This window comes from Equus przewalskii, chromosome 16 (assembly GCF_037783145.1).
Source record: "Equus przewalskii isolate Varuska chromosome 16, EquPr2, whole genome shotgun sequence".
Classification (NCBI taxonomy): domain Eukaryota; kingdom Metazoa; phylum Chordata; class Mammalia; order Perissodactyla; family Equidae; genus Equus; species Equus przewalskii.
Window position 1 is genome coordinate 72160061 of NC_091846.1, and position 19268 is coordinate 72179328.

At 35.3% G+C, this 19268-nt stretch overlaps 1 long non-coding RNA gene across 4 annotated transcripts in view; it reads left to right on the forward strand.

Moving 5' to 3' along the window:
* LOC139076402 (uncharacterized) overlaps positions 1–19268 on the forward strand; it is a 104313-nt gene that overhangs the window by 65769 nt on the left and 19276 nt on the right. For all 4 annotated transcript variants that reach the window (XR_011527977.1, XR_011527975.1, XR_011527978.1 and 1 more), the window contains one exon: positions 17948–18016. This is a non-coding gene — a long non-coding RNA (uncharacterized lncRNA). The remainder of the gene's footprint in view (positions 1–17947; positions 18017–19268) is intronic.

Here is a 19268-nt window from a genome sequence, read left to right on the forward strand (position 1 = left end):
CTTGGGTTCTTATACAGAGGAGTCTGTTTATAGTAAACATGTAATTGAATCAATCATATTTTGAAACGCACATGGAGGGCTAGTGGTATTCTGAAAATCATGAGAGACATAAGAGAAGAATAACTAAATTCTCCAATGCAAAACTCTTCTCCACATCTGAATTCCTAACTTTACTGTCGTCACCATCAATCTCTTTAATACACAACATCACACCATTAAGTATCTTGAACCTGTACCAACAACCTCCTCAATTTTCCTACCTCGAGCCTCTTTACCCTGCAGTTCTCAGATCAACCTATGGCTCACTCATTTTCCTATGTTAAATGGTAACCTCGGGGACCTCTTGATTTAAAAAAATAATAATTCAATCTTCTAATGCAAAACTCATTAAATAATGCCAACATAATTCATCGCATATATGTATACACACAGAGACACATACACACACATATATATATGTATATATTTTTTAATTTAACTAACTTGACATCCTATACTCTAAACTAATGGAATGGTAAGCTATTGCTTAAAAATAAGGAAGAGTCTCCAGGATTACATTCCTTCCACTGTTTCATTTACCTGATTTTGTTTTGCCTCAGTGTTCATATGTCTACTCTTTACTTTGGCTTCAAGGTTGGTGGTACAGCTAGTATTTTCTCCTAAATGTTTCTCTGATACCAATGGTACAGATGAGAATTTCTGTAGAATTACTTTATTTCAAATAACAGTGATCACATCTTGCTCATCAATAGAGTGATTTGTATAGTTCTCAATTTCCTTTATGGATTAGTTTGGTTTAATGTACCAAATATGGATTTTTAGGTCCAAGAGACTATGGTTCAAATTCCAACTCTTTCACTTACCAGCCATTCCTATATGAACTTGGGCAAATCATCTTATTCTTGTCGTGGTCAGTTTCTTCACTTGTATAATTGGAGTTATAGCGCTTTTCAAGATTGTAGTGGGGAATATATATTTATATAGCAATGTACAAGCACACAAGAAATAATAAATAATCATTACAATCAGAATTATGTTAGATGTGTATAAGTTAGGGAACATATCATAATCATTTCTTTATTATTACAATGCAAATATAGTATCTTTCTACATTCTGCATTCAATAAACATTTGCTAATTTGTCATTGCTCTATTATGAATTCAATCATATCATAAACTTGTTATGAAATTTGTTTCTTGGACTGGTTGTGGGAGAACTCTAACTATCTATCTATCTAGCTAGCTAGCTATCTACCTACCTATCTATCTTAATTTAGGGCAAAGCAAAATGACTTGATGTATAAAAAAATGGCTTTGTCTCTGAAATGGCAGTATTATGAATATAAGTTGTAAACTTTACAAATGCAATGTATTGCTTCTTGCCCTAAAGCTTTCAAATAATGAGAATATTATTAAAAGATGATTATAAAAGAGAGCATAGAGAAGAGTCCATTATTTCTCAAATGGATATTTTTTCCTAGTGGCATTTTGTTCAGAAATTGATCTTTATCAACTCAACCCATGCAAGTAAGTATAAATTTCCTGGTGTATTGAAATGAGAGAATGAAGGGACAGCACTAACAGGAATATAGTGTAAGCATGAAGCCAGCTCTGTTCAGTTTTTGAATTCAGATTAACCATTTTGGTTATTGGCCGGTGTAGTTTACATGGTCAGCAAACTCAGATACAAAATATGATGACTGAGGTCTTGGTTCTTTGTTCTGTTAATAAGATTGAGTTTTCTTAGAGGATTGTCTGACCTAACACCTTAGGAACTAAAAAGATATTTCAGTATTGGTAAGAGGAATAAAACATCAAGAAGGAAATAAGAGCAGATTAGTTTAACCTAGAAATTACTAACTAGAAATGAAACTCACAGAGTACTATTTACTTAGCTGATGATAGTAAAAAAATAGACTTGATTAGAGAATATTATTAGGTAGTACATTGCTGATTGAATCATGAAAGCTACAATAAAAAAACAATAAGATTAACAAATTCAAATATCTATGTAATGGATAGGATACCTTCAGTGACAAGAACTTTTTAAATAAAGAACTTGAATTGTATTTAAGTGAGAAAAGTTAAATCCTTTACCAAATGTTCCATTAATAAAATGTCATGTTGAGTTTGTTCATTCCTATATACAAATTTTAAAAGTTAAACATGAAATTTTTAACTTCTCTTTTACCATAATACTTGTATGGGATTGCTTTTTAAAATTTCAATGCAAAAGCATTGATTTTTTACTTAAGTGTTTTTTTCTCTTGATAGCTTTTCCTTTGATAGACTTTCAGTCTACAATTTGCAAAATCAATAAAAACACAGCTTTCCCCAAGAAAGAAAAGTCCTCCAGAGGTTTACCTGAGAGTGTCTCGGGCAAGATTTCTGTGACCTTGAACTATTTGTAAAGTACCAGTGGTGACTTTTCAGAGTGTCACATCAAAATTGGTTTTCCGTCTCCAAGGAAGGTTCAGCATGTAATGTCAGTAACAGCTGGGGTAAAGGCAACAATTATATGTCAGCTCCGCTTTCTTTTCAAAGAGAGCATTTTCCCAGGCTGACACATTGCTGGGGAGAAAAAGGACACATACAAAAGTTTGTTTTCATTTTCAATTATTTTTGGAGATATGGAGCCTGTGACAAGCCAATAATAGTAAACAACAGTGGCAAGAATTGACACTGATGACCATAAGATGTGGAAGCTACTGTGGTTAGTACGCATTTGAGTTGACCTCTTTCAGTTTTATGAGTTTGGAGAAGACGAAGGAAAGAAATCCAGAAAATCATACCCATTTAATAAGATTTTTCTAGTTCTAAAAATACACACTCCCCCACGCCTTTGAAACTCCCACCGTTTAAGAAATATAGAAATAATTGCTCAGCATGAAATCATTGAAAAACAGTTTCAGATTGACTTAACCAAGCATCCTCGCCCGTTATGAAGCTTAAGGCTGTGCCATTGTTCACACATTATAGGACCTTATTTGTGTTGTTTGAGAACTAGCCGTAAAAAGATCACTGTAAACGGAAAATGTTGAAACTCAGCTATGACTAATTAATGTTTAATCTACACTTTATAAAAAGTAAAAAAGAAAAAAAACTCTTTCATTTATTGAAAACAGTTGTGTGGGCTTGCTGGCAGAAGGAACTGCCATGTTATGTTATGAAATAATCAGAGGAAAAGCCCTCTAATGCGCTTTTCATAACACTTAAAGGAGGTATTCTAATATTGCAGAAACCTTGAGGGAAGGTTGCAGACAAAAAGCAACATAATTAAATTTCAGTTAAAGACCTGCCAGAAAGGGATTAAATGAATGGTCCTGTTATTCTTGGTAGACTTCACGATGGGGCTTAACCAGCAGGGTAACACAACAATCATGAGAAGTTCTCTTGGTGGAGGCTTTGCTTGATCAGGATTTTCAATTTTTTATTTTCAAAATTTACCATAGATTTTTAAATGTAAGGTTGAAACGTTCTCATTTTACTGATGCAATTTCAATGACATTTTAGCTGAATGCATTTGAATGTTTGCTGTCTCATGTATTGGAAAAATAAGCCGCTGGAGAGAAGGAGAAAATATTTCAATTCTAATCATCCTTGCTTGTGATTTATTTCAGGCTGTCATTTATACTGGGCCAAAGGCAAGTTTGTTTGTTTAGTTTCAACATATTTCATTTTAGCGCTTTGCCCCAAGCGTTATTCGGTCTTTCCAAATAATTTAGGGAGGGATAGGTGAGCATCGAACCCAAGGAGGTCCCCAGCAGATCTGCAGAAGCGTGAGCAAATAAAAATATTTAGCAACGTCTTACGTTAGAAGACCATTAGGACAGATGGCTACAGATCTTCCCACTCCTTCTACAGATTAGAAAACAAACAGAGAAAAAACAAATACCATGAACCTGGAGGAAGTTATGCTAAGTGTAATAAGCCAGTTACAGAAGGACAAATACTGCAAGATTCCACTCCTATGAGGTGCTAAAATAGCCGACCTCATAGAAGCAGAAAGTAGGATGGTGGTTGCCAGGGGCTGGGGAGGGGAAGGCAGGGGCTTGCTGTTCAGTGGGTACAGAGTTTCAGTCGTGCAAGATGAATAAATGCTAGAGATCTGCCGTACAACCTGGTGCCTGGAGTTTAGGATATTGTATTGTTCACTTAAAGACTGTGTTAAGAAGGTGGATTTTATGTTAAGTATTCTGACTACAATAAAAAGAAGTAGGAAAAGAAAAGAACCAAGTTCTCCCTGACAATTCTAAATGAAAGCGACAGTACCGTTGTTTGGATGGGCCATGAGCAATGGGACAGGAAGCCCTTAAGCAGCTGCAGGACTTTGCGTGGGCAGAAGGGAAAGGACCTATAATAGGACACAGTCATGAAAAGGGGGCTTTTGCTTATTCAGAAAGAGCATTCAAAGAGAAAACTAATTTGGAAGTTTTCTTTGCTTGCCTAAAGCCACCGAGCTCTAAAAATTCTGCCGTTTCAGCTGCAGACAGGAATTCATGGAGATTTTGAGCCAGACATTTTTCCTGAGGGGATTTAAAAACATCCCCAGCAGTGGCCACATTTAAAGATACTCAAGCAAAAGGAAAGAGAAATAAATGTTGCTACACATTGCAAATACTGCTGATGGAGTCTATGTGTGTTTAAAATTTAACTTGCGAGTATCTCAGCTATAGAGCCTGAGAACTCTTGCAATAATGTATTAGCTCTGAGCTGAGAAAAGGTCTGGACATTAAGGAAGGAGATTAAATCAATGAGGGGTGTAGAAGCAGATCAGAGTGACCTAGGACCAGAAGATGAAAATAGAAAAAGACTGGCCTGAACTCCAATCTCTCATCACACTTCGCTAAAGATGTTACCCATATTCTGGTGCGGTAGGATTGATATTTAATATCAGGAACATAAAGTAGCAATATATGTGTAAAGTGCATTGTTAAAAATCATATGTATGTTATGTATATACATGTATATAATTCACGAAGATATGTTTATCTTAGTAGTCACGTTTTATGTATGTATATGTTTTACATTATTCCATATGTACATATAAATGCATCCTTATTTAAAGGTTTTAATCTTTTCCATGAATTATTTTATTTCATTAAATAAAATCTAGAGTGAATAACTCTTCTAGGTATTTTTTATGGAACGTCTCCTGAACCTTATCTGTAATCACAGTCCACAGGCCAAAAGCACATAAACCCGGGTCAATCCAGCTCCTTAGAAAGTGTTGCCCACAGTGACTGCCCTTGACCCTGAAGTCTGGTTTTCCAACTGTCTGTAGACGCTGCTCTTTGTGTTCCTGCGTGACCTTGGAGCCCATGCTGCTATTGAGAGCCCACCCAACTCCTCCACTCTACGCTCTGCTCACGTGCTGATAATAATCCCTGAGGAACCATTCCCTTTCTTTCACCTAAATTAGATAAAATCTAGAGGACTATGGGAAATGTTAAAAATGACATTAGCTCTGGCCTGTTTTCTTTTTTTTCTTTTGGGAGTAGAAAACAAAAGGTGTGAATGTGTACTGTACAAAAAGAAGGAAGAAGAGTTTAAATGAGTTATTAAGGCCTCTGACTTTGTACCCTAAGAAGTGGCACCACAGCTCATCTGAGATACGAGAGGGAAGAGGCCTGAAATAAGTTAATTTGCATAACATGAAACAGTAATATCTCAGACAGATTTGTAACTAACATTACCACATAAATGAAGGCCTGGGTTTATATCTCACTCGTTGCCTGCTCAGGGTTACAAATAATTTATGCTAGCATTGAAGCTTCACATTTTCATGGCACTTAATAATTTTCTAAATAATCAGCTAAACTGTTTTATGCACTTGCCATGTGCCAACTGTCATCCTGTGTGTTTTACGTGCGTTGTCTCTTTTATCTTCACAATGACTGATGAGGTAAGAAGTCTTTGTTTCTTCATTCTGAAGATGAAGAAGCTGAGGCTTTGGAGGTTAATTGTCACAAAGCTACTAATGGTGGTGCCAGGACTAAATATATGTTTATCTGACTCCAGGGTCTGGGCTGTTAAATGTTCTATTATTTGGTTCTCTTTTTGTACAATAATCACAAGATTTAAATAAGGAACATGAAGCAAGTTGCTGTACCCTTCATGATAATGAATAATGCTAAAAAGATTCCTCTAGAGTTTCACATTAAATTTGGATGAAAATAAAGATATCTTAATTCTAGATTTGATTTAGCAACAGTGGATTATTTCATAACTAGGTGCATTAAATGGCTTTGAAGTAATTGAAACCATATCTTTATAAATATTTTTTGTAAAGCGTGTTGGGATTCCTTTGGAGTCAGATTCTTTCAGATTTAGGTTTTTACAAAATCAGATGCTTGTGATATTTACTGAATATTTTCTGTACACAAATATTTACTATATTCTTAAATATTAAAAAATATTTGCAAAAATGTACATTCCATAGAAGAATATATGAGGAACGCTTCCTCTCAATAAGGCAAACTATCCAACGCATAAATGTTCAAGTTGATTAAATGGATGCTTTGCTAAAGAAGATACACAAACGGCAAATAAGCACGTGAAAAAATTCTCAACATCTTCAGTCAAATGTAAAATTAAAACCCAAGTGGATATCACTACACTCCAAAAGTAGCTATTCTTTGTAACCAAATATTGTTGAGGATTGAGCAACTAAAAAGCCCTTACATTGCTAGTGAAAATTCAAAATGGTAGATTCATTTGTGAAACAGCTCAGCAGTTACTTAAAAAGGTAAACACACTTATTATGAAACCCAGCATGAAACCCACTTATTATTGTTTAACCAAGAGAAATGAAAACATGTCCATAAGAAGACATAAACAAGTGCCCATTGCAGCTTTTTCACAATAGCTTCAAACTGGAAACAACCTTCAGCTATCAAGAATTAATAGATAAACAAATTGTGGTATATCCATACAATAGAATATTTGGCAATAAATAAAGGAAAAAAACAAACAGTAATGGTTGAGTTTGCACACTCTTCCCGGGGTTCCCAGGTTTGGATCCCGTGCGTGGACATGCACACCAGTCATTAGGCTATGCTGTGGAGGTGTTCCACAAACAAGGTGGAGGAAGATAGGCACAGATGTTGGCCCCAGGACAATCTTCCTCAAGCAAAAAGATGAAGACTGGCAACAGATGTTAGCTCAGGGCCAATCTTCCTCACCAAAAACAAACAAACAAACAAAATAGATAATTAGGTGAAGAAACCACTGCTATATGCACCAGAGTCTCGAAAACAAAATGACAGAAGTCAGACACCAAAAATTATGTACTGTAAGACTTCATTTAAGTGAAATTCTATGACAGACGCAACTGCAGTGATGGAAAGCAGATCAGTAGTTGCGTGGGGCTGGGGGTGGAGAGAGGTAATCCAATGCACGGAGGTGAGAGGGCAATTTTGGGATCATGGAAATGTTCTACATCGTTATCATTATGCTGAGTATATGATGGAATATAATTGGTGAATTTTATTTTAACTATTATACTTCAGTGAAGCCTTTCTAAAAAAGATTTTCATGGTATTCCCACAATCTGCCAGTAATAGAGTCAGGGTTAATTCAATTTTAAGGACAAATAAATGAAGTTAATTGCCAAACTCATGCCATTAAGTAGTGATAGAATAAGCATGTGAACCAAGTTATTTGGAGCAGCAAATTGAAAGCTCTTTCTAATTGCACCAAGCTTCCTCAGTGTCCCGACTCAGCCTCAGCCACTGCATCACCTCCTTCGGTGTGAAGTCTGACTCTCAGGACCTCCTGTCATGCCCTCTGTAGACTCACATGTCACAGACTTCATCTCTGGCATTTTGTGCCCTCTTCTTTCAGTCCCCGTTTCTTGCTATTTACACATCACTTCCTTTCCATGGTCTGTCTTACTGACTGAGTTGGACATGAGCCTCCCGAAATGCATGCAAACACCTTGAATTAATCAATATGCCAGACAATTTTTTTTAATCTTATATTTTTTATGAAGGCAAATTCACAGTCACCTGATCCGAAGCAGAAAAAGAGTTTATTACAATAATTGTATTAGGATCAATAAAATTAACGGACAATGCCAATTCTTTTCTGCTGCCTTTAATTGTATTTTCCCTAATAGTAATGAACAAAGCAGAAAAGACAAAGCTTTTTATTTTTAATACAGGACAAATTGTTTTGAAATGACATTCTATTAAATCAATGCAATTTTTTAAAAGTAATCTATGGTCTTGTCACTAGGAGAGAACAGAGACCCTCACACCAATGCACATATCAGGAGACTTAGGGAAAACCCAGGATTAATTGTGAATACAGTGATCAAGTCTTTAGATAAGGAACAGTTTCTGTGCTATTTCTAGGTAGTAAGAGGAAGTCAAATGAACACAGACTAGAGGCCAAAATATTGGTATTTCCTTGAAGAGTTTATTGGGAGTGAGGTGTGAGACAAAAAAGAAAAACAGACTTTGAAATTATGGTGGACCTGAAAAATCTGAGTAGAACAGTTTTCTCTTTCCAACTTTTCTCAGTCACCTGTGGAGCGATACATAACCCACATGTATACAGGCAGTTCCATGACTGAACGATGGGCTCTGGTCTCGTCATAAGTCAAGATGGAGTCATAGAACTGGAGAGAGAATTCAGAAAGACATTTTTTTTCTACGAGTCAAAAAAGAGAAGAGCTAAGGCTTGACTTGAATTGGGATATTTTAAGCTAAAAGGAGATGTAAATATCTACCCTCACAGTTCTTTGTGTGCGGAAGTCTGCTATAAATTGTGGCTAGACTCTACGAATGAATCAAATAAATAGCTTCTACTATAAAATGTATTGGTCTATGAAATTAATTACATAACTGCTTGCTACACATTCCCCTAGAGTTTACTAATTAAATGTATTCATCCTCATTCTCTAGTATAGAAAGATCACTTTGTGGAAAAAACAATATGATCCACTGTAATTCTATTAATTTAGTTTTAAATTTTCCTCATTGTTTCCTCAAAGTAAAAATCTTTACTAAGAAAAAAATTTTTCTTATTGTTATTGTCATTACCACTATTGTTATTTAATTTATAGTTACTAGCAGTATCAAGGGACCTTGATTATATCAACTTGCTCTTTGTGAGTCCTCTCATCTTTCCCCCAAACTGTGCACTCTTAAACAAAATTCATGTGTATTTTGAAATATGATGGAAAATAAGGATTTTATACTGAGTTTTAGCTAAGCAAATAATTACTGAACTTGTAAAATAACTTTACACAAGAAAGAATGTCTTTAGCTCCATTTCTTTAAAGGAAATAGCAAGTAGTGTTTAAGATCAAGGATTCTAGAAGCTGCTGCCTAAGTTCAAACCTCATCTCTGCATTACTTGTGTACCACTGGTGAGTTTCTTAAACTCTCTGTGCCTCAATGTTCTCACCTGTAAAATGGAGAGAATTATACTAACTTAAATTATAGATCTCTTAATATATATCTAATCCTAGAAGAAAACCATTGATAGGAATTTCTAGGCCTAGCAATAAAAGTTCGGCATTTTACAGCTGAGAAAATAAAAAGTGGAAAATTGCCGAATCTATGGATGGAATTTCAAATAGTTTCAATAGTATCATATACATCTTTTCTACCTACTAAAAGAGATATTGCACAGCAGAAGTAATACTCTTCCCCCATCATGAACTATTATCTGCCATTGGTCTGTGGTTAACAGTGTGGATAAACCCCTTGTCTGGGAAGTGCATGATATGAACTTTAATCTTAACTTTGACTCTACTTGTATTTGTGAACCCTATGCTAGTAACAGATTTTGCGAATCTTGATTTCTTCATCTCTTGCATGAGGTGATTAAACTATCTTACATTTCTCATCAAGCTCCAAAATTCCAAAGCATCTACTTACAGCCTAACACTCGCTGCAAACACGTTTACTCTGCCTCTTTCCCCAAATCAATACTCTAGGTTGGAATGGGCTTGCCTTATATTTTGTGTTCTCCAACCTTCTTTTGCCTTCTAGTAAAATCCCGGTAAGTTCTTAGACATTTGAGATCCCACTTTGTCCAACCCTTAGATTCCTCTGAGCGTTCTGAATCATTTCATCCTTTGGGCTTTGTTTGCAATTCTACTATGTCTCTGAACCTCATTTGCTTTGTCCTAGAGCTATTTTTGTATTTGAATGTTTCTGCAATTAGATTGTGAACTCCTAAGACTGAAGATGTGTCATATTAATGTTTTCAATCACGCACCATACTTAGTTTGTCTTTTCTAATGGCCCAGCAATGTTTTTTATACTGATATTTAGAAAAACAGTAATTGTCAAAAATGGATAGCATTGCTCCTATAACTGAAGAAATGATTAAAAAAAGACACAATATATAAACATTGTTACAAGTTTGGAACATTTGTTCTTAGAAAGTAGAAAGATAAGAGAATAAACTTAAGTTTTGGGAAGACGTAAAGTTGAGCATGAAGGAGGAGGAACAGGATTGAGTGAGGAATTAAAAACACGTGTTCACAAATTCTATTCCATAGGATTCTCGTTCTAGAGCATGATGTTGGTCAACGTTAAGCTTAGGAAAAGGAACAGAAAAGGGAGATGTAATCATTTTTAGTTGCATTATTCATTAGGTGCATTTCTGATTGAAAGCAAAAAGAGAAGAAGGTGATAATATCAGAAAAATGGGATCAGCAGAGAGAGGCGATTTCTTGATGAATCCTTCATTAGTCACTAGAGATGGAAGGTGAAAGACAGATGGATTACAAATGTACACAAAAGAGAAATTATTTGTGGATGAAATAAGGGAAAGAAAACTTATCTCGGAAACAAAATTCAGGGAAGGGACTATAATTGCACAGAGAGAGAATATGTGATAGGTTATGAATGATAAACATATTCAAGATGGCCCTAAGAGTTAGATATTTATTAAGTCAAATTGTAGGGGTAAAGGATTATGATGTCAGTTTTGGAAGTGGAGCAAATTGCGATATCCTCGGTGAATAACTAGATTTTTTTTTTATTATAAGACACTAAAACCAAAGTAAGAAATTGTTGTTTTCTTAGCTTTATTGAGGTATAATTGATACAAAAAATTGCATGCTCTTGATGTATGTATCTTGATGAGTTTGGACATAAACATATACCATCACCACAACCACACAACCATGATACTAAACATATCCATCACCTCAAAACATTTTCTTATCTTTTTTTTCTTTTTTGGTAACAACACTTAACGTGAGATATGTCCTCTTAACATATTTTAAATTTCATAATACCTTATCTGTACAGCAGGTCTCTAGAACTGTTGATCTTGTATAACAGAAATTTGTATTCATTGAAAAATCTTTCCTCCTTTCCTCCTTGTCTCAGGCCCTGGCAACCACCATTCTATGCTCTGCTTCTATGAGGTTGACTATTTTAGATGCCTCATATATGTGGAATCATGCAATATTTTTCTTCTGTGACTGGCTTATTTCCCTTAGCATAACGTCCTCTAGGTTCATCCATATTGTAGCGAATGGCAACATTCTTTTCTTTGTTAAGGAAGAATAATATTCCATTGTTATATATATGTCACATTTTCTTATCCATTCATCTGTTGATGGAGCTTTGGTTTGTTTCCACATATTGGCTATTGTGAATAACGTCACAAGGAACATAGGGATGATAATATCTCTTCAAGATCCTGTTTTAGTTGTTTTGGATATATACTCAGAAGTGGGATTGCTGGGTCATATGGCAGTTCTATCTTTAATTTTTTGAGGAATCTTCCTATTCTTTCCTCCAGTGGCTGCACCATTCTACGTTCTCACACAGTGTGTAAAGGTGTCAATTTCTCCATATCCTAGCCACACTTACCTTTTACTTTTTATAAATCCTTCCTGATAGCTGTGAGGTAATATCTCATCATGGTTTAGATCTGCATTTCCCTGATGATTACTGATATTGAACACCTTATCGTATACCTGTTGGTCGTTTGTATGTCTTCTTAGGAGAAATATCTATTCAAGCCCTTTGTCCATTTTAAAATCTGATTACTTGTGCTTTTTACTATTGAATTGCATTAGACTCTCATATATTTTGGATATTAACCCTTATTAGGTAAATTGTTTGCAAATATTTTCTCACATTCTGTAGCATGCCTTTTCACTTTATTGACTATTTCTTTTGCTGTGCAGAAGGTTTTTAGTTTGACGTATTCCCATTTGGCTATTTTTGGTTTAGTTGACTGTGCTTTTGGTGTCAAATACAAGAAATCATTGCCAAGACTAATATCAAAAAGTTTTTGTATTATGTTTTCTTCTAGGATTTTTATAGCTTTATGTCACTTGTTTAAATTTTTGATCCATTTTGAGTTGATTTTTGTGTGTGGTATAAAATATTGGCCCAATTTCATTCTTTTCCACGTAGATATGAAATTTTCCTGACATTATTTGTTGAAGAGACTATCATTTCCCCATTGATTTTCTTGGTACTCTTTTCAAAGATCAGTTGAGTGTACATGTGTGGATTTATTTCTGGGCTGTCTATTCTGTTCCTTTGGTCTATATGCCTGCCTTTAGACCAAATGGACCTAACAGACATATACAGAACATTCCATACAACAGCCACAGAAAGTACGTTCTTCTCAAGTGCACAGAGAACATTCTCTAGGACAGATCCATGTTAGGCCACAAAATAAGTTGTAATAAAATCAGTAAGATTAAAATAATATCAAGTATCTTTTTTGACCACAATAGTATGAAAGTCAAAATCAATAATAGGAGGAAAATTGGAAAATTCACAAATATGTGCAAATTAAACAATACACTGCTGAACTACCTATTGTTCAAAAAATAAAACAAAAGGAAAATCATATATATCTTTAGACAAGTTAAAATGAAAACACAACATACCAAAACAATGGGGTGCAACAAGAACAGTAGTAAGAGGAAAATGTATAATAACAAGCACCTACATTAAGAGAGAAAAAAAATCTTAAATAATCAACCTATCTTTATACCTCAAAGAACTAGAAATTAAAGAACAAACCACGCCCAAAGTTAGCAGAAGTAAGGAAATAACAAAGATCCAAGCTTAAGTAAATAAAATAGAGACTAACAAAGCAATAGAAAAGATCAAAAATGTAAGAGTTGGGTTTGTGAAAAGAACAACAAAATGGTGAGTCTTTAGGTAGACTAAGAAAAAAAGAGAGAGATAAATAAATAAAATTAGAAATGAAAGAGGAGACTTTCAAATGGTGCCACAGAAGTAGAAAGAATCATAAGAGAATGCTGTGAACATCAACAAACTGGACAACCTAGATGAAATGAATACATTTCTAGAAACATACAACCTGCCAAAACTGAATCAAGAAGAAACAGAAAACTTCAACAGACTTTTAACTAATAGGAAAATTGAATCAATAGTCAAAAATCTCCCAATCAGAAAAAGTTCATGACCAGATGGCTTCACTGGTGAAATCTACCAAACATTTAAAGGAGAATGAATGCCAATCCTTCTCAGACTTTTTCAAAGTTTGAAGAAGAGGAGGCACTTCTAAAGTTATTTTGTGAGGCCGGCATTACTCTGATACATAAGCCAGATAAAGACAGTATAAGACAAGAAAATTATAGGCCAATATCTCTGATGAGCATAGATGCAAAAATCTTCAACAAAATTCTAGTAAACTGAATTCAACAGCACATTAAAAGGATCATACAACACGTTCAAGTAGGGTTTAATCCCCAGGATGCAAGAATGTTTCAACACATGAACATCAATAACTGTGGTACACCACATTAGCAGAATGAAGGAGGAAAATCATAGGATCATCTTAATTGCGGAGAAAACAATTGACAAAATTCCACACTCGTTTATGATAAAAACGCTCGACAAATTAGATATAGAAGAAATGTAGTTCAATATATAATAAAAGCCATATAAGATAAGCCCACAGTTAACATCATACTTAATGGTGAAATGTTGAAAGCTTTTCCTGTAAGATCAAGAACAAGACAGGATGTCCACTCTCACCACTTCTATTCAACATAGTACCGGAAGTCCCAGCCAGAGAAATTAGGCAAAAACATAAATACATAAACAAAAGACATCCAAATTGGAAAGGAAGGAGTAAAATGGACTCTGTTTGCAGATGACATGATCTTTACACAGAAAGGAAACAAAGACTTTGCCAAAAAACTGTTAGAATGAATAAATGAATTCAGCAACGTTTCAGGATATAAAATCAACATGCAGGCATGTGGTTTTTATCAAATTGCTTTCTGAGGTGGAAAAAAGCCTGAGTGAAGGGTGAGTGAAGACGTTTTCTAAATTCTCCAAAAGGAAAAATTAACGTTTGAAACTTTAAAATAATGTTTAATACATAGCAGAAAAGATATGTCTCGTGAGTGATAAAGAAACAGAAACATGTTTTGATGGTGTTAATGAAGTTGACTTTAATGGTCTCTGTGTTAATAGAATTAAAGTTTTATCTTTATAACAATTCTTCCCATGAGAACACTAGCTCTTATTTAAAACAAAAGATGCAAGAGGTGGTATATGGGGCATTGAGGGTGAAATTCAAGATATCTAGTTTGCTCTTTTTTCCCCCTCTTTTTGATCTTGGGACAAGATATTGCAACTTTCCAGGCTCAATCGTCTCATCTGAGGGAGAAAAACGACAGGTGACCACTGTTATGATATGGTCCTTTTGAATTGACTCTGGCAAAGACAGTGAAAGAGATATAGGAAAACGAAAAAAAATAATTAAATGAAGATCCTATGTAGCCTGAGGCTGCTGGAACTAGAGAGAATGTAGAAGTGGAAATCAGAGTGGAGCTATCAGTACAGGCAGAGAGAAGATGCAGAAAAGGAGTAATTAGCCTCACCCGGGACAAGGGCCCTGACACTGAGAATTCTTCAAGGTTCAACACTGAAGCCCACACATTCCACGATTTCAAACTTCAACTTGAGGAAAAGAAGGAGCTCTTAAAAGTTGTAAGCAAGATAAAGGTGTTTTAGATGCTTTGGCCTAAAGTCACCAGGAATTTCTTATCGGCCACTTGCCTACTAACTGCTTATGATATTTAAAAAATTATTTAGGTTTTGATTAGTATTATATTGATATAGTTCACAACTAAAAAAGTGTAAGGATTGTGTATATCATGCTGTGATGTGTATCCGTCTAATCCCTGTACGGCTTCTGCGTTCACCTCCAGGAAATAATTAGCATTAGTCATTCCTTGCGTATCTTTTCCAAGTATTTTATGCATATACAAGGAAACCTGTGCTTCTATACAAACTTCTGACCATCCGCCCACATTTTTTCTTTAATTTTGTTAGCTTAACTTTCATTTCCTCTGGTTGTCTTGCTCTCTCTTTAGAGAATTGTTGCATTTCTGCTTTTTGCTTGAAAATATCTTTGGGTATTGTTCTCATCTTTGTGGCAAGACAGTGTGTTGCAAACACCCAATCTGTCATTTTTCGCTCCCTCTCTTTCTTATGTGGCATATTTACATAGAATCTATGTGGATTCCTTTTTCATTACAGGTCACTGAAAGAGGTGGCTCCTGCATGCCCCCACACCTCCATCAGCTACTTGCAAATCATTTATTTTGGGAGTTGCCTGAATACATCCAAGCTCATCGGAGTTTTAATATTGTTTGTTTGTTTTCTTAAATCTACTTTTTTGTCTGGGTTTAATCATGCTTTTCTTCTTCCTACTTAAATGAGATAAACAGCTCATGGTGAAAAACCATAATGCAAAAACTCCATTCTCATTTACTGTCACGGAGACAGTACACATTCTGTAAAAGGAGCTTTTTTGTTTGTTTTTCATGAATCCTCGTTTACTTCTACCTCTGTTGTTTCTTAGAACCAGCCACTTCAATGGTTACCTAGGGTTTTGGCAAATAAGCATGTGCTTCTCAACTTCTGAAAGCTGTGCTTCCTCGTCTTTGCTCGGGATCCATCACAACTGAGTCTTCTTTGCTCATGTATTAGCTTCGCTTTTCCTGTGGCCCAGCTTCATGTATATCTTTCCTGGCAGCCACTCCATCTGTTTAAATGTCTGTCTTCCCAGCTGTCTCTTTATTTCACTGAAAATTGATTTTTTATTTGCTATTTTTTCAATGACTTCCAAGATGAGCTAGCAGAAAACTGAATTTTTGCCTTCACATTCAAACCGAAAAGAACTCCTTCTACTTTCTTAATTAAATTTACCAGGGAACTTTATGTTCTTGTGTTTTAGGATATTCTAAGAATAAGATTTAGCAATATACCTTAAAATTAAGTACAGGGAGTATTTTGTATAAGAAATCTGTCTGGGTGGACATATTGATGTGAATATCATTTTAGTATCCTCATAGTTTATTTCATATGTTATCACAAAGCAACGTGATGATATGAATGTTCTTGCAAATTCAAGGATAATATCTATGCAATGCTGTATGATAACAGGCCAGGTATTTTGATATGGTCATTAAAATATTCAATCATAAAACCTACCCTTTAAGATGTTCTTCAAATACAATATACTAAAAAAAACAACCCAAACATCATAACATTTCAAATGAGCCACGTTTCACAATATCTTTCAAAGCAAAAGGATAAAATTGACTGAAAGGGTCAAAACAGGTCGCTAGTATCCATTGTGTCAAATTTCTGGTCAACTTGTCCTTCATTGTAGTTCACAATACATTCCTAGATTTTGTTTCTATGCTTAATTTTTACCACAAAGCAATAAGCAGACATTTTCTACAAGTATTATTTTAAATGACTTGTATAATGAGAATCAGTTCATGTGGCCAAGCATTGTGCTGTTATTAAAAACGGATGAACGAATGAATATATAAAGGTGACAAAAAGAGAAAAAGAGAAAAGCTTTAGAAGCTATGGTACAACTTGTGCATAGAATCTAGAGACAATAATAAATAGGATGATGCACATGGTAGAGATGAAATTGAACTGGGATCAGGAGAGAAGGGCATGAGTCTAATCTTTGCAATGCTCAGAGACTGAACGAGGGCATAGGTCTTCAATGGAATCTATAGATCAGAAATTGTTTTTATCTTGACTATGCAGACCTCTAAGGGATCCTACAGGGATTCTTCAGGGATCATAAAGGAGATAGAGGAAGTCAGACGGGCAGAGCTTTTCAACAGAGATACTACCAGAAAAAGGCATTTTTTAAATATCATCTCTACTCTGCAAATTTGTAAAATTACAGTCTAAAAAAGAAACCTGAGGCTTAAAAATGTTCGGATGGCATTCTTTGATGTTGTATTAATTACATTACCAGAATATGCAACGTGCTCAGCAGCACTGCACTTGAGATTTGTTGGAGAGACACAGAGTGCAAAGAACTCTGTGAACATCCTAGTTTTCCTCCACTGTTGCTCATATAGGCTTAATTGCAGAAGAGTTAGTTGGCTGCTCAGTGAAATGTGTCTCATTCTCAGAGCCTGGTCCCTTTTCCACACGAGTGTGACCATGGTATCTTAAGGCCGTAACTTCAGTGTAACAGTGATTCAAACTAAAGTTTAGTGATAATAGGTGCTTTTTGGAAATTAAATGTAGGACTTCATTCTTTTTGCTATTTTTTATGTTTCTACCTCTTTCTTCTGTGGCCAATCCAAAATTTGAAAAGAATTTATCCCTAACCCAATTTAAGCATGGGAAGAAATTGTGCATTTTGACACATAATAGTGATCATAATAACATTACAACAATTAGCAAAAAATAGTTGATGTACAGCAAAGAATTGTGCTCAACAGTGAGCAAATACATTCACAGAAACACCTAGAATAATATTTGACCAGATATCTAGGTACTATGGACTAACCAAGTTGACACAAAAAATTAACTATCACAGATGGGCAATCGAGGATTGTTATGACAGTTGCATGCTATCTTCAGGGACCTAAAGTCCTTCAATATTTCTGCTTTATCGTATTTAGCACATGACTTTCATCTTTCAGGGTGCTTCGTGGTCACCTGATGGCTGCTAATGTTCAGGCAACATGGCTGTCATTTCAAGCAGGAAGAAGGTAAAGACAAAATGGTTTTCTTGATACTAAACTCACAAGTTTGATAGCATCCCATTGGCCATAACTGTTTCAAATGTTCACCTTTGTCTGAAGAATAGGTTTGGAAAACATAGTTTTTAGTGGGTATAATGCAACTCCCAACAAAACTGTGATTCTGATGGCACAAAACAAGGGAAGCATGTATATTGGACTGGCAACTAGTAGCCTTTGCCATAGCAGCTGACTTTTAAGGAGCATTTATTATGTGCTTGGTTCTGTGCTGAGCACTTTGTATACATTATCTCAAGTATTCTTCCCAACAATCCTATGGAATAGAAATAACTCCCACTTAGAAGGATAAAAGCCTGGGCTTAGAGACTTTAAGCAACTGGGTGCAGGTCAAACACTCAGTAAGAGGCACATCTGGAAACAGACTATGGGACTTTCTGACAGCTCCAAATGTTTTATGGCTGCCATTTCTCCTCAGCCAATTCATGATCTCTCTTCATCTTCTGTGGTTTAGATGCTTAGGATCGTATGCTCTTTGTTCTTAAACTCAAAACCACAAGGTTGAAAGAATCTTCTACAACTTCTAATATCAAATTAAACCTCTTAATTACTTATCTCAAATTATTTCAATTGAATAAAAAAACAATCCACAGATGCTATTTGTATATTAGCATAAAATATCAAATAGATTGTTTGGAATACAGTTTTTATGCATGGAAACCACTTGCCTGACCTTCCGTTTTCAGCCCATATTAAGCAAGAGCTCATTTTGTGCCTATATGTGTAAGCCATACTTTTTCGAGTGATTCAAGCCACTGAGAAAATCAATGGCTCTATTTTTAGTCACAAAGTTGTTAGCCTGAAGCCATTCTTAGTTCTCTTCTTTGCTTCTATTTTTAGCCCAATCAATCCTTTCGGCCCCCTCCCAGGATCCTCTATGCCCGTATCAGGGATGCTTCCCTCTTGTGATAATGGGTGAGCGACAATGGCACTCATTGTGAGCTTTAACTCATTGGTCCCAGAGGGCCCACAATGAAATTCCTACATCCTCTCCAGAAGACCAGTTAGCTGCTGCTGTGTCTTTTAAAATGTATAGCAGATTTTATTATTTTAATTAAACTTGTTATAGATTTTATTTTTCTACTCGATTGACATTCTAGCCTCTGGTCTTGATTCTTCCTCCATTAATGCTGCTGATCCTAATTTGACTTTGCTGCTTTGTTGCCAGCAAGGTCCAATAGCTAATGTCACCAATCGAAAGAGA